At 30.2% G+C, this 23,293-nt stretch overlaps 2 protein-coding genes across 2 annotated transcripts in view; one reads left to right on the top strand and one right to left on the bottom strand.

Moving 5' to 3' along the window:
• Git (ARF GTPase-activating protein GIT1) overlaps positions 1 to 23,293 on the bottom strand; it is a 497,129-nt gene that overhangs the window by 469,310 nt on the left and 4,526 nt on the right. The window lies entirely within an intron of this gene.
• Positions 1 to 23,293, top strand: part of LOC148952192 (DNA polymerase epsilon catalytic subunit A-like) — a 54,084-nt gene that overhangs the window by 29,992 nt on the left and 799 nt on the right. The window lies entirely within an intron of this gene.

Genomic DNA, 23,293 nt, shown 5'->3' with positions numbered 1-23,293 from the left:
ACATTAAGAAAATAACTTGCTCTGAAAAGATATAATAAAGCCTTAAAAAAGTATTAAAAAATGGAGAGGGGACTCTTTGGGGGTCCGGGGTCCCTGGGGGGGCCGGGTGGTCCTTTGGGGCGCCGGGGGCCCCTTGGTGGGCCCGGGGGACCCTAACCTGTCCTAGTCGATTACGTCATTCAATGCCCATAAATGGATTCCCGTCACTAGCTCCTGATAGGGTTCTACGAACAAGCACAGAGTACGATTATGTAATCAATTTCTCAGATATCCAACTGTCCTAGTCGATTACGTCATTCAATGCCCATAAATGGATTCCCGTCACTAGCTCCTGATAGGGTTCTACCGATTACGTAATCAATTTCTCGGGAATTCTCTCCCTTCGATTACGCAATCAATATATCTCTTCCCCACCTTCCCCTTAGAAACAACAAATTAATTCCCCTTTCTTGAATCAATAATTCCCCTTAGAAACAACAAATTAATTCCCCTTTCGTGAATCAATAATTCCCCTTAGAAACAACAAATTAATTCCCCTTTCTTGAATCAATAATTCCCCTTAGAAACAACAAATTAATTCCCCTTTCGTGTCAAATCAATCAACCATGACATCATCTGTCACGTGCGATCTTACTGTTTCCTATTTCTGAACACCTTGACCTTCGCCTCGAGCATGCACTTGGCCAAAACACCAAATAAATCGACCTTGGAAAAAGAGGTCATTGACCCCATTAACCACATGTTCTCCCTAGGAACTCTATGCCCATATTTGGTGTGGGTACGGGATCAATAGGGGCCTTTCTACTCACATACATAAAAATAAACACTCATCCGTGACCAACCTTTTAAAAAAAAAAAAAAAAAAAAAAAAAAAATACAATTTTTGTAGAAAAGGGCTTGGAACTCCTATAATAGATTTCTCTTATAGGCTGGATTCGATGGCCTCATTTTCATCAAAATTACTCGCCCTTTTTGGGTTGGTTTCCCCTTTTTTCGAACATTGGAAATTTTTCTCTGGCTCTTAACTTTTGATGGGTGACTTACTGAATTTTGTATATTTGGAATCATCATAAAAATACAATTATTGTTGCATGTACTAAAGTGTATGTTGTATTAAAGTGTACATATAATGTATTAAAGGTCATTATTTGGTTCGAAAAATTTTTTTTTTTCTACTTTAACAATTGAAATAAACAAGCACTTGAACAAGGTCTCATCTATACCCATCTAAGGTCCATCTCACCTTACTCATCTATCCAATCAGCAATTACATAGAACAAAACAGTATAACCCAACAATCAACCAAATTGAAAAGTCCAAATTCATACAAAGTTATCATTAATAAATGTAGGTCGTTATAAGACTACAAGCAAAAGCACCTCAAATCTAATGAATTATTCTCAAGTGATCACCGCACATCAGGGCTCCTCAGAGGAATACGCACTTGCCAATATGGGTTTTGGTGCATTAAATTCCTTACCCTACCAAGTTGCGCACCTGCTATAAGAATTTGTGGCATCCCCTTGGGTAATGTCACTTGGGACTCTTAAATCGACTGGCTATCTCAGAAATTTCATTCAATAGCAATTTTGACCTCTTTTGGGGCGTCATAGTTTGGTGCCACAAAATGGCAGAAAACACCGTTTTTCCATCCAACAATATTTTTGACTGCTTAAAAAGGGCACTAGAACTGTTAACTTCTCCTTAAATAAGTCATTTCCTGATTTTCTAGGACCATAGGTTTTATATAATCACCCGCAGGGAAAACATCAGACAAACAAATAAAATACGTATCCATGATTCTTGTAAAAAATACAAAATTCCACATTTTCATACATAAAAGCTCAAAACTTTAACATTAGAGTTGTCTGAAATGCTAAATTTGATAACATGAATTTCGTCAAAATGACTCCCCTTTTCTGGATTATTTTCCTACTTCTTTGAAAATCAGACAAATTTTCTTCGGCTTGCAGCTTTCGATAGATAACTTTTAACTTAATAAATTTTAGATATTTGAAATCACCATAAAAAGGATCTTTTGATGAATCAAGTTATATAAAAACTCCCTTTTTTTGGGTATCATTTACTATTAGCCGGGGATGCTCCTTGCTTTCATTTCCTTACAATGATTGATACACTGTTCATAAAATTGAGCAGTTATTATGTATAAGTAGTAAAGCATCTAGTACTACAGCCAGTGATTGCGTAATATGCCTCCAGGGTCATTTAATACCGGTCCTATTAAGGACAAGTTTTTTCTGACGTAGATTTCTATTTCATGATAAACAAGTTTTTTTTTTATGTTAAATCCGTGATCATTCATCTGTAAGTTGATTAGTAGGTTTTTTTTTTTAAAAACTTGGCTATTCATTTCATGGGTTTTATTAATATAACGAGTAATGCATTTGAAAAGGTTAATTACTTCTTTATTTTACGAGATTTGCGGATTTTTTTTTGCGAAAAGATATTTGCGAAAATATATTTGCGTAGACGCTTACAAGGGACATTGCTAGAAAGTATTCAATAGCTTAATTGAAAAGTAACGATAGAATGACATTGTGACTTGACCTAGCTTTACCTCGCCGATGTGTTCTGTATAATACGTAAGTAACGTTTGAAAAATATTGTCAATTTAAAAAGAAATGGCTGAAAAGTGTTATGCGGGGGGTGGGTGGCATAGAGGGGTGAGGTGCACGAGGGTTCAGTTAAAGAGGATCCAGTGGCCCGGAGGGATTTCGGTTAGACACGGGGTTCAGTTACAAGGAGGATTCAGGTGCACGGGGGGTATCCCTTTTTTTTTTTCGTAAATCGGGCTCCCAGTTTTCAAAATCCCGTTTTCTTATGAGGCTTGGAGCATTTGGTGACTAGAGATTAAACGTACTGAAATTTAGCACGGTGGTTCAGTTGTACAGGGGTTTCAGTTATACAGGGTTTCAGTTACATGGGGATTCTGTATGTTAAATAATTAGTTTTTTTATCTTTTAATAGATCTTGACTGGGATTGAGAGACGCAGTTGCATAGGAACGTGTGATTGTTATTTACTTTATTCTAATTAAAAACGAAATTTTTGTTTTAAATAATTAGTTTTTTTATATTTTAAAAGATATTTACGGGGATTGAGAGAGTGTGTTGCCTTAGTCCGAGTTATTTTTTTTTTACTTGATTTTCATTATATAAGTAAGTTTTGTGGTAAATAAGTAGTTTTTGTATGTTTTAATAGATCTTTAAGGGGATTTAGAGAATAAGTAGCCTAATTAAGTGTTAATTTTATTTACTTGTTTGTCATTATAATAGAAATTTTTCTGTTAAATAATTAGTTTTTGTATATTTTAAAATAGCTTTACAGTGATTAAGAGACTCAGTTGCCTAATTCCGTGTGATTTTTCTTTACTTGTCGGTCATTAAAAACGAAATTTTTGTGTTAAATTAGTAGTTTTTGTATCTTTTAAAAGATCTTTAAGGGGATTGAGAGACTCAGTTGCTTAATTCCGTGTGATTTTTAATTACTTGATCGTAATAAAAAAAGAAATTTTTATTTTAAATAATTAGTTTTTTTATATTATAAAAGAGCTTTAAGGGGATTGAGAGACTCAGTTGACTAAGTTCTTTAGATATTTATTTACTTTGTGTTCAAAAAAAAAGAAATTTTTTTTTTATATAATGTGTTTTAGTATCTATTAAAATATCTTTTCGTGGGTTGAGAGACTCAGTAAACTAATTCCGTGTGATTTTTATTTAATTTGTTGTCATTAAAATCGTAATTTTTTTGTTATATAAGTTGTTTTTTTATCTATTATATTATATGTACTGGGCTTGAGTGACACAGTAGAATAAGTACGTGTGATTTTTATTTACTTGATGTTAAGTAAAAACGAACTTTATATGGTAAATAATTAGTTTTTTTTTCTTTTAAATTAGCGATACTGGGAGGGATACACAAACTCGCCAAATACCGTTTTTTTGTTAGTTAATTTATGTTAATTAAAAACTAAATTGTATTTTTTATTAATGAGTAATTTATAATTTACAATATCGTTACTGAGAGTGAGAGAGTCAGTTGAAAAATTCCATGGTATTTGTAATTTATATATTGTAAATAAAAAATAACTTATTTTGTTAAAGACGTTTTGTATTTATATATTAATATAGATTTCATTGGATGGAGAGACTCAGTGTAAAGAGACCGTTTGATTTTTCTTTACATTTTAGTAAAAAAAATAGTTATGATTTTTGTTAATAATTATATTTTTTTACAATAAAATGTGTTATAATAGAATTGAGAGAGACACGTTAAATAGTCCGTGTGTTTTATGTATACGGTGTTGTCTATAAAATCGAATTGTGTTGGGGTTATTAGTATATTTTGTGTATTTTATATTATATTTAAGTGGAGTGTGAGACTCAGTTTACTATTTATGTGTGTTTTTTAATTAATTGGTTTTCATTAAAATAGAAATTTTTTTGATATTTTTTTAGTTTTTTCTAACAGTTAAAATATATTTAAGTGTAGATTGAGACTCAGTGGCGTTTGTACGTGTGTTTTATCTTGAAGTGGTTTTCTATAAACAAGAACATATTTTTTTAAATAAGTATTTTTAGCATATATTTTTATATAGTTAATGTTAGTGAGAGAATAATTTTATTCAGTAATTGAGTTGGTTATATAATGTTTAGTAAATAAAAAAAAAAATGTCGTGTTATATAATTCGTTTTTGTATATTTTAAAATAGCTGTCGTGTTTGTGAGAGACTCATTTTAAGGTTTAATTGTTGTTTGTCTTGAATTGGTTTTCGTAAAAAAATAAATTTTTGTGTTATATAATTATTTTTTGTATATTTTAAAATATAGTTAATTGGGTTTACAGACTCTGTAATGCACTATTTTTTAAGTAAATACACTCAATATCCTAAAAGTGTTTAATTCAAACTTTTTAAAACTTCGAAATTTTTCAACTTTAGTTATTTCTTTCTTTCTATACATAACTTAAAATGTCAAAATATGATTAAAGTTGTAGCAATTACGCTCTGTGATTGGTCAGAGACATGATGTGACTTTCCCACTGGCATTCTCTGATAGTTTATTTACAGCGCCCGTTGTTTGGTCAGATACACGATGTTACTGTAACACTTGTATTCTATGACTGGTTATTGACACAACCTAATCTAGTGAATGTATTAAATCAGTATTTTTTAATAAGTGGAAAGATAAACACATAAGTCATATCTTTAAAAAAAAAGTGAAGATGTAACATTTTAATAAAGTGTGTTTACATAACAAGGTTATTGTAGCATTGAATGCCGACAAAGAGAAATATTTAAACTTTGAAACAAGTACAGGTGGTAGCACTATTGGAAATGTATGCATGCATTGTCATGACAGTAAGGAATTAAATTTCTTTGGAATACCGAAAAATTCAACTCTTATGTTGGTGGTTATGCGAGATTGAGATCTCCAGAGATGATTGCACTCAAAGAGAATGCCAACATAAAAATAATCATTGACGATAGATGACAACTGCTTGCTTCTGTTGCAGGTAACACATTACCTACTGAGACATCCAATCATCATCTTTGAGGTTTGAGCATTCAACAAGCGATCAATAAAAGAAAGGCCTACTCTTCTACTAATATCGTAAACCATATCTTGTCTACGTGTCGAAACTGTTACCTGTGTAAAAATAATGTGATAATAGACAGTGAAATTGCTAGAAAAATAAAAAGGGCAATGTCAGAAAATATCACGATGGAAAATAAAGATGAATCGATGAAAAATAAAAGCACCAGCAAACGTTACTGCCATTGGTAAAACAGTCATTGAACCAAATAATACCAAAGACGAAAATCATATTTAGCCTTTTGATGAGACACCAGTAAAAATTGTCTATGACTAAAAATGGAATAATGATTATTATACTGATTACGAAATAAGAGAATACAATATCTATAAGATCAAGAGGGAAAATGATGAACTATTTTATGTAACAGATTCAAAATGTCCAAAGTTAATTGCTGATATTAATAATGTATCATAACATATTTATTGTATTAAAATTCTACATAGCATTATTTCATAAAAAATATATGTTGCATTACATTTTTATGTGATAATTTCTTTTAGAGCAAGCTAGCATATCAAACGTAGAGAAGGTCTAATAAAACGTCGGTTAGGTAAGAAAAGGAATTTGAATACATCTATAGTCCGACACCTGGGGACAAATTTTTTCTTGAATTAACATCCTGTATCACTAAAAAAAGACATTTCATTCAAGAAATTATGACGAAACTCTAAGTAAGCTACAAACTCTGTCTTTAAGTTAACTCATTGAGAAACACTGCTTAAATTTCATTTAATAAATTATCAAAAAATGTAAGTACAATAGCTTTCTTGAAGTAGAGTCCGTGACCCAATAAATATATTTAATTAAACAAATAATAATAAACTCTTAAGTAATTATAAAGTCCTTATTGTTTTTCCCCTATTGAATAAAAATTAATTAAATTTCAGTAAAGAAATTATGATTGATTTCTAAATAGGTAACAAACTCATGTTACCTCATGGATACACAATGCAGAAATTTCATTTAAGAAATTATCAAATATTTTATGTAAGTAGCAAATTCTTTCTTGAATTCGCCTCCTGGGTAAATAAAAAGACAATACACTAAAGAAATTATGAAAAAATTGTAAGTAATTATAAAATTCTTTCTTGAATTCACCTGCTGAATAAACAAAAAGACATTTCGTTCGAGAAATTATGACAAAATTACAAGTAAGTAACAAACTCTTTATTGTTTTCATTACTTAGATACACGATGTAGAAATTTAATTAAATAAATTATGAAAAAATTCTCATACATTATAATTGTCTTTCTTTAATTCACCTCTTGTATACAAACGAATTAAATTTAATAAAATAAATTATGAAAAAAAACAATTTATTAATTTAATTAAACAATATTATAAAACCTAAGTAAATATAATTAAATACAAAATTATCCTAGTTTCCATAAATTAACACTCTATTTTTGTTTCAAAATCGTTGAGATAAATTAAATATAAATAATTCATGACATTATGAAAAATCGCAAGTAAGTAACTTTTTTTCTCTTTATCAAAAACAATTTTCACTTAGCTACACGATGTAGAAATTTAATTCAAGAAATTAGGAAAAAAATTCTCAGTAAGTAACAATTTCTTCTTGAAGTCAACTCATGGATACACAATACGGAAATTTCATTCAAGAATTTCATGACTTAGATACACGATGTAGAAATTTGATTCAAGAAATTATGAAAAAATTTCTTGAAGTCGTCTCTTGGATACACAATGCGGAAATTTCATTCAAGAAATTATGAAAATATTTGTAAGTAAGTAACAAACTCTTTATTGATTTCACCTCTTGGATATACAGTACAGATATTTCATTCAAGAAATTGTGAAAAATCGCAAGTAAGTAACTTTTTCTCTTTATCACAAACAATTTTCACTTAGCTAAATGATGTAGAAATTTAATTCAAGAAATTATTGAAAAATTCTCAGTAAGTAACAATTTTTTCTTGAATTCAACTATTTTATGCTTAACAAGTAAATTTTATTAGATAATTTATGAAACAATTGCAACTATTAATCACAATCTTTCTTGAAGTTAAATACTGGACAGTCAAAAAAAGAAATTTAGTAAAATAACTAATTACAAAATTTAAGTAAGTAACAAACTCTTTATTGTTTTCACGAGTTAGATATACGACCTAGAAATTTAATTCAAGAAATTATGAAAAATTCTCAGTCTAAGTAGCAAATTTTTCTGAATTCACCTGTTGGATAAACAAAAAAAAAAGACATTTCTTTAAAGAAATTATTAAAAAATTAAAATTAATTAACAAAATTTATTTTTTTAACTATTTTTATAAAATATTTATAAATTAAATTAATTAAATTATTAAAAAAATTATAATTAAGTAACCATTTTTTCTTGAAGTTAACTCTGATACACAATACGGAAATTTAATTCAAGAAATTATGAAAATATTTGTAAGTAAGTAACAAACTTTATTAATTTCACTCTTGGATATACAGTACAGATACTTCATTCAAGAAACTATGAAAAATCGCAAGTAAGTAGTTTTTTTTCTTTATCACAAACAATTTTCACTTAGCTACACGATGTGGGAAATTTAATTCAAGAAATTATGAAAAAATTTTCAGTAAGTAACAATTTCTTCTTGAAGTCAACTCTTGGATACACACAATACCGAAATTTCATTCAAGAAATTATAAAAATATTTGTAAGTAAGTAACAAGTCTTTATTGATTTCACCTCTTGAATATACAGTACAGATACTTCATTCAAGAAACGTGATTAAACACGTTTTGAAACTACATGCTATTTGTATGCCTTTCGCATTTTTCCAAATGAACAGGATTCCCACTGGTTCCTACACCTTGCAAAAAAGTGAGCATTCCGCCCCCGCCACGTTTTCACCCCGCCGTTTTGATGAGGGACACATCCGGAGAGATGACCATTAGAAATAGATTTAGTACATTTTTTTAAGGTACATTTCCACGACGGTACGTGGCGCGACTTACAGTCGTCTAAAGTACCCTTAAAAAAATGAAAATAATCAATTTAGGATATGCAGTTATATAATTTGTGGTCCAAAAGAAAAACGGCTGGTTTTAAAAGTTGCGTTTTAGTAATGCTCACTTTTTTGCAAGGTGTAGGAACCCGGGGGGACTCCCTGTTCGTTTTGAAAGGTGGCAAGGAAAGGCATACAACTATTAAGTAGTTTCAAAACGAGTTTAATCTCGTTTCTTGAATGAAGTATCTGTAATGTATAGTCAAGAGTTGAAATCAAGAAATAGATTGTTGCTGAATTACACATATTTTATATACTTTCTTGACTTAAATTTACGTCTTGTGTTTATACATGAGTTGACTTCAATAAATAGACTTTTAATTAAAGAAAATTTTTTAATAATATATTTAATTAAATTTACCACCTCTAGTATCTAAGTGAAAAGTGTTTGTGATAAAGAAAAAAAAGCTACTTACTTGCGATTTTTTCATAGTTTCTTGAATGAAGTATCTGTAATTTATATACAAGATGTTAAATTAATAAAGAGTTTGTTACTTACAAATATTTTCACAATTTATTGAATTAAATTTCCATATTGTTTATCAGATATTTAACTTCAAGAAAGATATTTTTACTTAATTATAATTTTTTTCATAATTTAATTAATTTTATTTAAAAATAGTTTAAAAACATCTTTAAAAAAAATGATTTTTTTAATTTACTTTTATTTTTTAATTATTTATTTTACTTATGTTATTTTATTTGTGTTTTTTTTTTTTTTAAAAAAGTGTAAAAAAATAAGTTATTATAAAAATATTAGTATTTTTTTTTAAATATTTCTTTAATTAAAATTATATTTAGTTTATATATATAGTGAAAAAAAAAAAGATTTTTTTAGTTCCTTAGAATTTTATCATAATTTCTTGAACGAACTTTCTTTTTTTGTTTGTCCATCAGGTAAATTAGTGACATAATTTTCTACTTATTTACTATTTTTTCATAATTTCTTTAATAAAATTTAAGAATTTCGTATAAAATAGTTGACTTCAAGAAAGAAATTGTTACTTACTGAGAATTTTTCAATATTTTCTTGAATTAAATTTATACATCATTTAGATAAGTGAATATTGTTTGTGATAAAGAGAAAAAAAGTTACTTACTTGCGATTTGTTCACAATTTCTTGAATGAAGTATCTGTACTGTATCTCCAAGAGGTAAAATCAATAAATATTGTTTTAATTACTTAAAATTATTTTCATAATTTATTGAATTGGATTTAATCCTTTTTCATAAGTTAGAAGACTTCAAGAAATAAATTGTTACATAATAATAATTTTTTAATAATATCTTGAATATAATTTATAAATCTTTTAGCTATTTCAAGGAATTATTGAATTAACTTTTCTTATGCTGTAGCAAAGAGTTGACTTCAAGAAATAAATTGTCAATTACTGAGTATTTTTTTCCTAATTTCATGAATCAAATTTATAAAGCGTTTAGATAAGTGACCAGTGTTTTTGAGAAATAGAAAAAAAAGTTAATTACTTTCGATTTTTTCATTATTTATTGAATTAAGTATCTGTACTTTATATACAATATTTGAAAAAGAAAAGAGTTTGTTACTTACTTACAAATTTTTTCATAATTTATTGAATGAAATTTCTGTATTGTGAATAAAAGATTTGACTTCAATAAAGAAATTTATTTTTTTAATAAATTCTTTTATTAAATTTCCTTATTGTTTATAAAATAGTTGAATTAAAGAAAGAAATAGATAATTAATTAGACTTTTTTAATAAAATATCTAATTAAATTTATACAAAATTTATATAAGAAATGAAAAAAAAATAGGGTGTTTTAATTACTTGTACTTTTGTCATAATTTCTCGAACGAAATGTCTTTTTTGTATATTCTGCAGTTTAATTCAAGAAAGTATTTGATACTTACTTAAAATTTTTTCATAATTTCTTTAATGAACTATCTTTTTTATGTAAAAAGGAGGTGAATTCAAGAAAGAATTATATAATTACTTAAAATTTTGGATAATTTCTTAAATGAAATTTCTGAATTGTTTATCCATGATGTACCTTAAGAGTGTTAACTATTTAGAAGTAATTAATAATTTATTGAATGAAATTTCTTCATTTTGTATAAATGAGGGGAAAACAATAAGTAAATTATTAAATAATTTCGATTTTATTATTATTTCTTGAATTAATTATCTGTAGTGTGTCACGGAAGCGAATTCAATAAAGCTATTGTACTTAAAATTTTTGATAATTTCTTAAATGAAATTTCATCATTGTGTATCAATGATTTAACTTCATGACAGAGTTTGTAGATTTCATAGAGTTTCGTCATAATTTCTTGACTGAAATTTCTTTTTTTTATTTATCCAGGAGTTGAAATAAATAAAAAATTTGTCCCTAGGTGTCTGAAAATGGATGTATTCAAAGTCCTTTTCTTAAATATCAGACGTCTTATTAGACCTTCTAAACGATTGATATGCTAGCGTACTCTAAAAATAATTATCACATAACACTGTAATTTGAAATATATTTTTAATTAAATAATGCTCTGTAGAATATTAATACAATAAATATGTTATTATACATTATTAATATCAGCAATTAACTTTTTACATTTTGAATCTTTTCCATAAAATATTTCACCCTGTTTTCTCTCGATATTATAGCTCTAGTCTTCTCTTAGTTCGAAATCATTAGAATAATCATTATTAAATTTTGAGTCATACACAAGTTTTACTGGTGTCTCATCAAAAGGTTAAATATGATTTTCATCTTTGGTATTATTTTTTTCAATGACCATTTGACCAAAGGTAGTAACGTGTGCTGGTGTTTTGTTTTTCATCGATTCATATTTATATTCAATCGTGATATTTTCTGACAATGCCCTATTTATTTTTCTGTCCATTTCACTGTCTATTATCACATTATTTTTACACAGGTAACAGTTTCGGCACGTAGACAAGATATGGTTTAAGATATTAGTAGGAGAGTAGGCATTTCTTTTATTGATCGCTCGTTGAATGATAATACATCAAAGGTGACGATTGGATGTATCAGTTGGTAATGCGTTACCTGCAATAGGAGCACGGAGTTTTCCTCTATCATCAATGATTATTTTTATGTTGGCAGTCTCTTTGAGTGCAATCATCTCTGGAGATCTCTATCTCGCATAACCACCAACAGAAGAGTTGAATTTTTTAGGTATTCCAAAGAAATTTAAGTCCTTAATGTCATTACACGGCAGGAAGAAAGGTACAAGAGTTCTACAACCTGTACTTTTTAAAAAGATTAAATAGGTATCTTGTTAATCAGTCCATGATAAAATAAAATTTTTATTTAATAAATATGTATGAAAAATGTAAAGAGCAAATATTTTTTTAAAGATATTAATTATTAATTAATATTTAAAATGAGTACAAAAAACTTATTTAATAAAATACCGCTAGACTTTTTTTTAATTAAAAATAAATATAAAACAAGGGGTACAGTAACATAATGTCTCCGACCAATCAAATGGCGCTGTCCAGAAAATATCATATAATGACGGTGTGACAGTCACATTTTTTCTCTGACAAATCACAGATCGCACGTGTTACAACTTTAATAATACTTTGAAATTTTGATTTATTTACGGAAAGAAAGAAATAAATAAAGTTTAGAAATATCGAATTTCTAAAAAAAGTTTGAATTAAAAACTTTTATTATTTTGATTTTATTTACTTAAAAACTAGTGAACTAAGTAGTCTGTCAATCCAATTACATATATTTTAAAATATAAACCAAATAATAAATTAAAACACATCTTTATATTTTATTTACAAAAAATTAATGAAACACAATAATTACAACTGAAACTGAGTCTATCACACCCACGAAAGATATTTTAAAGGAAACAAAAACAAATAATAGATAATTTCAATTTAGTTTATAATGACAAACACGTAAAGAAAAACCACACTTACGTAGTCATAAGAGTCTATCAATCAGCTTAAAGATCTTTTAAAAGATGAAATAACAACTTATTGAACAAACATATTTATATTTTAAAGAAACCCCACTAAACAAAAAACACAATTAATCACGCAACAGGGTCTCTACCACCACAGACAGAACTTTTAAAAGATAGAAAAACTACTTATTTAACACAAAAATTTCGTTTTTTAAGATTACAAATTAAGTACAAAACAAACTGTAATATGCAACTTAGAAAATCAATAACCTTACATATATTATAATAGTATCAATAAAATATTAGTTAACACAAAAAATTCGATTTTAAATACCACACACTAAAGAAAAATCTACCGTACTATTGCACCTGTTTCTCTCCATTCCCTTACTGATATTTTAATATATACAAAATCACATAATATAACAAACAAAGTACTTTGTTAATTAAAAAACCTTAATTAAAAATCACACGTAATCTTGCACTTGAGTCTCTAAAACCCCTGACAGATATATTAAAATATGAATAAACAAAATTTGTAAAAAACAATTTTATTTTTTAATTACAATAAAGTAAATAAAAAACATACGGATTGTTTTAAATGACTCTCAATATCCTTAAAGATATTATAAAATATAAAACACTAATTATATAAAACAAAAATTTCTATTTAAAATACAATCAATTAAATAAAAAAAACAATGTATAATTCGAGAGATTCTCACAATCCAATCAAATATAATTTAAAAGTTACAAAAACACCATATTAAACATACATATTATTATTTTAAGTACAATAAATAACTGACAAATAACACCGACTAAGGACCCTGAGTCTCTCAATCAACGTCAAGATCTATTTAAATATACATACAATAATTATATAAAAAAAAATTTTATTTTTTAATGACTACCACGTAAACAAAAATCACACGGACTAAGGCACCTGAGTCTCTCAACCACCTTAAAGATCTTTTAAATGATACAAAAAATACTTAATAAACAAAAAAATTTAGTTTTTAATGACAATCAATTAAAGAAAAATCACACGTAATTAGGCAACTGAGTCACTCACTCCACGAAAATATAAATTAAAAGTTACAAAAACTACATATTTAACAGTAAAATTTCGATTTTAATGACCATCAAGTAAATAAAAATCACACGGAATTAAGCAACTGAGTCTCTCAATCCCCGTAATGATCTTTTAAAAGATAAACAAACTAATTCTATAAAACACAAAGTAAGATTTTAATGACAATCAAGTAAATAAAAATAACACGTAATTAGGCAACTGAGTCTCTCAATCCCAGTAAAGATATATTAAAATATAAAAAAACTAATGATTTAACATAAAAATTTAGTTTTTAATTACCATAAATTAAATAAAAAAAAACCTTAAGTAGTCAAAAGAATCTCTCAAGCCCAGAACATATCAATTAATATATAAAAAAAATAATTATTTAACAAAAAATTTACGTTTTTAATTAAAATCAAGTAAATAAAAATCACTATTACTAAGGCCACTGAGTATATCAATCCAAGTAAAGAACTTTTATAAGATACAAAAAATAATTATTTAAAACAAGAAATAATATTTTATTTAGCGTCAATTAAAGAAAAATCACACGGACTTAGGAAACTGAGTCTCTCAATCCCCGTAAAGTTCTTTTAAAAGATACAAAAACTACTTATTTAACACAAAGAAACCCCATGTACCTGAATACCTGTATACCTGAAACCCCTGTACAACTTACCGTCTTTGAAAAATTTCATTAATTTTAATATCTAGCCACAAAATGCACAAAGCCACAGAATAAAAATGTGTTTTTAAAACTGGTGGCCCGATTTACTAAAAAAAAACGGGAGAGCCCCCGGGCCACTGAACCCCCCGTGTACCTGGACCCGGGTATAACCGAAAACCCTCCGGGCACATGTATCCTCCTTAACTGACCCCTCGGGCCCCTCCCTCCTCTCTGCCCCCCCCCCCCCGCCTACCACTTGTCATCCCTGTATTTGTAAATTGACAGTATTTTTCAAAAATTACTTTCGTATTATACATACCACATCGGCGAGTTAAAGCGAGGTCAAGTCACAATGTCATTCTATAGTTACTTTTCAATTAAGATATTGAATACTTTCTATCAATGTCCATGGTAAGAGTATACGCAAATATATTTTCTCAAATATCTTTTCTAAAAAAAAAAATTCGTAAATATCGTAAACTAAATAAGTTATTACCATTTTCAAATTCATTACTCGTTCTATTAATGAAACCCGTGAAATGAATAGCCAAGTTTTTAAAAAAAAACCTACTAATCAACTTACAGATGAATGACCACGGATTTAACATAAAAAAAACTTGTATATCATGAACTAGAAATCTACGTCAAAAAAACTTGTCCTTAATAGGACCGGTATTAAATGACTGGCCCGTGGAGGCATATTACGCAATCACTGGCTGTAGTACTAGATGCTTTACTACTTGTATATGCAGAACTATTAACTGCTATAGAGCATTTGCTTAGGTGCACACCAACTGATGGAGGGTAGGTCAGTGGATCTTTCTGGTGGAAGGTAGCCTAAAGCCTCAGCGCATTTTAATAGCAAATTTTCACGATTTCTTTAGATTTATCCCCTAGCCCCCCTTCATTTGTAAGAATACATTTGAATTAAATATGCTAGCATAATATTGATTTTGAGGGGGTAACGTATTCTTATTGCAGGAATAGTTTTAGTAAATAAAATATTAAATTTATATGCTTACCTACACCAAGTTGAAAGGGCAGAAGGGGTAACCCACAGGAGCAATGTTTGTTTCTAATCATCCCCAATCAAGCAATTCAGACAGAACAGCCTAAAAAACAGTTTGAGATTTCAGATCCCCCCCCCGCATAAGAAGACAAAGGTTATGCCTTTTCAGGGGCGATTTTAGAAACATTGTTACACAAGCTAAAATTTCAGAGGCAACTATAGAGCCCCCTCCCTATAGTAAAGAACCATAAGACTTCAATGTATTACTTTTTTTTTACCAGAGACACTTCATACGGAAGGGATAGTTTGACCAACTTCAGGGGGGCTCGTGCGATTGGAGATCAGATGTTCTAGTGCCCTTTTTAAGATTCAAAAATGATCAGAGGGCAACCAGTCCCCCCGACACCTTTTTCCTCAAATGCATCTGATCAAAATTTTGTGACATTAGTTTTTTTTTCAAAATTCAATTTGAAATCGAAAGTTCTAGTTCCTTCTTCAAGTCAAGTGATAGGAAGGCAACCAGCTGCATCTCACACCCTTTTTCCCCAAATGCATCAGATAAAAATTTTGAGATACCCTTTTTGTCCAAAATAATCCAAAGGTCAAATAAATATTCCTCTGGATTGACCCCCCCCCAAGCCTCCAGATTTAACAATCCCCAGCCTCCGGGGCAAGGGCTATAAGTTATGCAAGTTATTTATTGCTAATACATAATGATTTTTTTTTTGAAAAGAGGATGTTGAGGAGAGAATGTTGAGGAGAGTGTTGAACTGAATCAAAACAGTTTACGTAAATACAGGCTGTCAAAAGCGCGTAGCTCAGGAATAACTGAGTGCATTAATGTGGATTATTAAGAAATGGTGTGGGGGATGATCAATCGACCGAAAAGGCAATATTTGCATGCTGCTACTATTACTACAACAACTACGACTACTACCATTACAACTACTGCTTCTGCAGCGACTACTACCCAAGGCTGAGGATACTGAAGTACAAATTTGAGGAAATGTTGTGAGAAAATTTGAACTAAATCAAAACATAATATTGCATACAGATTATCAAAAGAGTGTATAAGTAACATCTTTGGAACAGCTTACCATATCAAGCTGAAACTTCCAGGGCATCATGAGAGGGATGTTTTACTACCACTGCTACTGCTAATACTACTACTCCAATTACTACTTCTAGTACAACTATAACTAACGTTAAGAGTACTAAGATGAAAATTTCAGGAAGTGTAGAGAGGGAAGTTCAACTAAACTAAAATACTTTATGAACATACAGGTTAACAAAAAGGCATATCAGCAACATCATAGCAACATCTAGTTGTATTAAGTTGAAACTTCCAGGGCTTGATGAGGGGGATGTTCAACTGGACAAAAGTCAATGTGTTAATACTACTGCTGCTATTATTACAGTACTATTACTGTTAATACTATTACTAGTCCTACAATATGTGCCATACCACTAGTACATACTACTATTACAACTATGGCTAAGGGTATGAAGCTGAAATTTTCAGGGAATATTGAGGGGGAAAGTTGAACTGAGTCACAACATGCCACCTGCATACATGTTGTCAAAACGGTGTATCAGCAACATCTTAGGAATGTTTTGGTATGTGAATTCTAATCTTACAGTGCTTGCTGTGGGGGATGCTGAACTAGCCAAAAGACAATATTTGTATCCTACTACTACTACTACTTCTATGATTACTACTACTGTTACTACTAATACTATTATTACTGCTACTACTACTATTACAACTGCTACTACTACTACCACAGCTAAATCTAAGGCTACTACTACTAATTCTACTGCTGCTATAATAACTACTGGTACTACTACTCCTACTAAAGCTAAGAACATTAAGGCAAAAATTTTGGGGAATGTTGAAACAGCATTGAACCAAATCAAAACACACTATGCACATACTGGTTGTCATCAGGACGCATCAGCAATGTCTCATTAAATCGAAAGAGGCGGATATTGAAAAAAAAGGTGCTATGTTGACTGCTACTAATACTACTAATGAAGCTTTCAAGGAACATTTCGGTGGATGTTGAACTAAATCAAAACGAACTATGACCATGCAGATTGTCAAAAGGGTGTAACAGCAATATCTCAGAAATGGCTTACATTATTCAGTTAGAACTTTCGGGATATGTTGTGGTGCATTTTGAACTAACCAAAGGCACTATGTGTGTACTACTATACTACTACAATGATTGCTGTAACTAATGAGGCTAAAGGTATTAAAGTGAAACTTTGAGGATACATTTTGGAAGAGTTTCAATGAAACAAAAAACAAAACAAAAAAAAAACATATACATGCAGGTTTTCAAAAGGTAATATAAGCAATATCATAGGCAGCACAATAGTATCTTAGAAACTTTTAAAGGAGCTCATTTGATTGGAAATTAGAAGTTCTAATTCCCTTTTTAAGAGTCAAAAGTGCTTGTAGCGCAAGCAGCAACCCCCCCCCCCAAGCCCATTAACCCTCCAAACATATCCCGTCAACATTTTGAGATAGCCATTTTGCCCTGCATAGTTGAAAGTTTCAATTATTATGTTGCTGGTGATGTTGAGGATGTCAACCCCCTTCCCCCACAGGCCTCACAGCAAGGGCCACAAATTATACATTTTGCCCAAAGTTTACATATGGTATTTGTTATTGAGAAAGAGGATATGTTTAACCTTAGGTGTTCAAAAAAACCAAGTGCATTCAAGTGAAGCTTTCCAAGAATGTCAAGGAGAGTGTTGAACTAAATAAAAACTTGTTATGTGCATACATGTTGTCAAAATGGGAAAACTGAGGAATGACTGAGGATATTAAACTGGAACTTTAAGGGAATGATGAGGCGGAGGATCAATTGACCAAGAGCACATTAAAGGAGATGTTGAACTAACCAAAAGGCACTATGTGCATGCTACCACTATTGCTACTATTATGACAGCTATGACTTTTACTGAGGTTAAGAATATTAAGGTGAAACTCTCAGGGAGCATTTGCGGGGGGGGGGGGGTGGTAAAGCAAATCAAAACACACTGTGTGCATTCAGGTTGCCAAAAGGATGTATGAGAAAGTAACTTAGAGTATAAAGTTGAAACCTTCAGGGACGTTGAAATAACAAAAACGCATTCTATGCATACTGCTAATACTACTACTGCTGCTACTCTTACTATTATTGCTATGACTACTACAACAAAGGCTAAGGGTAAGAAGTTAAAAATGTCAGGGAATGTTTAGGGGGATCTTAAACCAAATAAAAACACTACAAACAGGTTGTCAAAAGGGCATATCAACAGTATCACAGGAATGGATGTTGAACTAGACAAAATCCAAAACATGTATGCTACTACAACTACTAAAGCTACTACTACCATCACTACTGCTACTACAACTACTACTAAAACTGTTACTGCTGCAACTACTACTACGACGACTACTACTAGTACTACTGAAGCCAAGGGTAATACAGTGAAACTTTTGGGAATTTTGAAGAGGATAGTGAACTAAATTGAAACATGCTATGCAGATACAGGTTATTAAAAGACCATAACTGCTTTATCTCAGGAACAGCTTAGAGAATTAAGTTGCAACTTTCAGTGCATGTTAAGGAGGATGTTGAACCAACCAAGAGGTACTATATGTATACTAGCCCTACTACTTCTTCTACTACTACAAATACTACTATTAAGGCTAAGGGTAATGAGGAGACATTTTCAGAAAATGTTATGGGTATGTGAAATTAAATTGAAACTTGATGTACGCATGCAAGCTTTCAAATGGCTGTATCAGCAGTATATCAAGACAGTATTAGGTTGAAACCTTCAGAGCATTCTGAGGGGTATATTAAGCTAATAAAAATGTACTCTTTGTATTATTAGTAATACTACTACTGCTATTAGTACTAATATTACTAAGGCTAATCGTATTAATTTGGAGCTTTCAGGGAATATTGAGGGGGATGTTGGACTAAATCAAAACACATTATGCACATGCAGGTTATCAGCAGGAAGTATCAGATATATCTTACATACTGCCAAAAGTATTAAGTTGATACTATTAGGGCATGAAGAGAGGATGTTACTAGACTGAAAAGGCACAATGTGAATACTATTACTGCTTACTACAAATACTACTATCACTAATACTACTCCTGTTACTTCCACTATTATACACTAAGTGTATGCTGGTTGCCAATAAGACATCTCAGCAATATCTCAAGAATGACTAAGGGTATTAAGTTGAAATTTTGAGGGCTACTACTATTACGACTTCTGCCTTTACAATTGAATGAAATCAAAAGAGTGTAAGTGCATCCAGGTTGTCAAAATACCATAGATACAATGTTCTGGGAATGGTATTAGTTATGTTGGCACAATGTATTATTTTTTTTTTTTTCCTTTGACCAGCAGTTGAAAGTTCTGGAAATTATGTCTCTGAGGCCCCCAAAGATTTTTATAGATAACATTTTTGTAGAAACTTCAAAAAGGGCTCATTTGATTTGAAATTGAAAGGGCTAGTGCCCTTTCTAATAGTCGAAAGTGATTGGAGGGCGACTAACCCCCCCCCCCCACACACACACAGCCTTTAAGGCAATGGTTGTAAGTTATGCCCTGGGGTTATATAAGTTTTTTTTTACAGAAAATGTTGTCATAGAAACTTCAAAAAATGCTATTTCAATTGGAAATAGAAAGGATTAGTGCCCTCTTTCAGAGGCAAGTAAAAATTGATTGGAGGGCAACTAACCCCCCTTTCACGCCCACCATTTCCCCAAACTCATCCAATCAAAATTTTGAGATAGCCATTTTTCAACTCAAAACAACAAGCAGAAATTAATCCGAGCAGGGTTCTAAACCCTAGGCTTTCTAAAAGCCAGAATATAATTTTTACTTTACTTAACAATTTATCTTAAATGTTTTCACTTTTATAACTTTAATAAATCAAAAATTAATTAAGATTTTAGGGAATAAATATCAGCATATGTATATTAAACTGACAATGCACATTTATTTCAGTAAATTAATTTGAATTTTTTTCAGTAAAGTATAAATTGTATTCTGGCTTTTAGAAAGCATAGGATTTAGAACCCTACTCCCGATTAATTTCTGCTCATTTTGAGTTTGACTTATTTTAATTTTTGTTTGTTTTGGGTTCCATTTATTTATTGATACTGATTTGTGGGTAGTTGTATGCTCAGTAGATTATTTAATTCTATTTTGTTCATTTTTGGTTTAATGGAGTTCTTTTACTTTGTTTTTGAAAAACTTATTTTGTGCAAAAAGTTTTTTGATTAATGTCAATAAAAATCAAACGAAATTTGATTTAAAAAACTTTTTCACAAAATATGTGTTTCAAGAAAAAGTAAAGAGCTACATTAAACCAAAAATGAGCAGAAACAAATTCAAACAATTTTCCAAGTGTGAAATTACCACAAATCACCATCAATAAATAAATGAAACCCCAAAACAAACAGAAATTACAGTAAATAACCAAGTCAAACTGAAAATGAGCAGAAACTAAGGTGAGTACCAGATCATAATTTGCACTTAACTGAAAACAAATGTATTGTAGATTATTAAACTTTAATAAATCCATAATTAATAAGACTTTAAGGAATAAATATCAGTATATGTAGGCTATATTAAACTGCAAATTCATTTATTTTCTCAATAATCTTGGTTATGATGGTGTTCTTTTTTAAATGTATCTTTTTTATATTATGAGAAATAGAACATTTGGCTCAAAAAAGGATTGTTTTCAGTAAAGTGCAAATTATAGTCTGGTCTTTAGAAGGCAATGGTGGAAGCATCTGTCCGACTTATCTTAGTTTCTGCTTGTTTTGTGTTTTACTTGGTTATTTTTTTTAATGTCTGTTTGTTTTGGGTTTAATTTATTTCTTCATGGTGATTTGTGGTAGTTTCATACTTGGAAAATTATTTGACTGTATTTCTGCTCGTTTTTGGTTTAATGTAGCTCTTTACTTTTCTTTGAAAAACTCATTTAGTGAAAAGTTTTTTAGATTAATCATTTGAAATGATTTGAAAAAGTGGATAACAATGGAAGTGGTCTTGAAGCCTTGTCAAATGCCCTATGAAAAATCAATATGAACACAATCAAACTTTTGAGCTAAATCAACCATCTCTTGAAAATCATTAATTACTTCCAGTAACTGAGTGCTACAAGACCTGTTTGTTCTAGAATCATAATGTGCTGAATGCCACAGGTTATTTCTTTCAAAATGAATTTGGACCCAGATAAACAATTACTCTTTCTATAATCCTTGAAAAAATTGGTGTGACTGAAATAGGGCAATAATTACTTAAATCTGACCTTAACCCACTGTTTGAAGTGTTTTTTTTTTGTCACTGCCTATTTCCATGCAGCAGGGTATTTAACAGAATCTAAATAAAGATTTAATAGAAATGCAACAAGAGTGGGCAAACAAGAAGCCAATTCCCATACAACAACATTTGAACCACTATCAATACCAGGGGCTTTATTAACAGAAAGATCATGCATAATATTTTGTACATGTTCATGTGCAACATCTGATTTGTCAAATGGTGACTCATTTTGCAGTAAAGGAGCTACCAGCAGGGAATTAGGTTACTTATGGGCAGAGGGATGCGCCCCCTTAATGAGCTGAGTCACTATAATCATTGAGCAGTGTCTAAAGAATTTGTTCTTATTGCTGGCAAGTGTGATTTAAGGGAAGGATTTTCAAAACATGACAAAACAGTTTCATTAGAAATAGCTGCCTCCCTCTTATCATTATAAACAGATTCTCCAGTAACTGGATCACTGAAGATTGTAGACAATGGTGATTGATCATTGCTGCCCCTATTTAAATACTTCTAACATCACTGTGGATAACTTTGGAGGGTACTAATCATAAACAACTCTAATGACTGAATTTGGGATGACAGAAACATTATTGCAACATTTCTAGCCCTCCTATAAGTACACCAGGATTTATCATCTTTAACCAACAAATAATCTCTCCAAAGTTTATTATTAATGGATATTACATCCAGGACAGTTTTTGGCAGACTTGTATGTTGTTTTTTTTTTTAATTCTCTCTAACTTAATACCTTGGAATAAGCTTTCTACAACCCTCTACTAGTATATGATGGATAAATTCAAATGCTATGTTTACATTCATGGAACAGGGCTGAAACTTGCAAAATATATTAATAGAATGCAAAAACTCCCCAAATAGGCTACATCATACCTACACCTAAGGTGATCATAAAACTATTTTGACTTAGGATGTAAATGAATACTCACACTAACACATAAAGACAATACCATGTGATCATTTTTACCTCTAGGGGGTAAAAACTCAAGACTATCTAGGTCAGGTGAGGGTGTAGATATAGCAAGGTCTAAAATACATTGATTTGATCCAATTCAAAACATGGCCTTGGTAACATGCAGATGAAGAAAATTATCATCCAGTGTTTGAACTGACCTTTGCCCAAAATTCAAATTAGAACATGTTTTACTATGTGATAACCAAAGAACACCTGAAACACTAAAATCATGAACAACCAAAATCTTTGATACAACTGAGGAAAGGTAAGCAAGGTAACTGAGTAAGCTCTCATCTTTTAAATCAACACTCTTCAAAGGACTGGAATAGACAACTACTATACAAAGATTTTGAGACAAACTTGAGTGTCTCAACTCTAAACTAACTATTTGATGTTCTTGATCCTTAAACTCAAAATATACTCCTTTAAATTTGAAGCCCAGAGAAGAAGAAACAAAGACACAGACTCCTTGTCCATAATTAGCATTATATATTATATCAAAACCACTGAATCGCTGAATATAAAAAGAGAAACCAGTACAATTCTTAGGCAAAACTTCAGTCACAGCAGTTGCATGGGGTTTTCAGCTTTGAACAAATACAACAAACTTTTCCTAGTTTGAAGATAAAATTTTGTATTTGTATATATCACAACAAGGTG

This window comes from Artemia sp. Qi Xiang Cuo, chromosome 5 (genome assembly GCF_049724085.1).
Source record: "Artemia sp. Qi Xiang Cuo chromosome 5, ASM4972408v1, whole genome shotgun sequence".
Lineage (NCBI taxonomy): Eukaryota > Metazoa > Arthropoda > Branchiopoda > Anostraca > Artemiidae > Artemia > Artemia sp. Qi Xiang Cuo.
The sequence above is the reverse complement of the archived record's forward strand: the minus strand, read 5'-3'. Positions and strand labels throughout refer to the sequence as shown.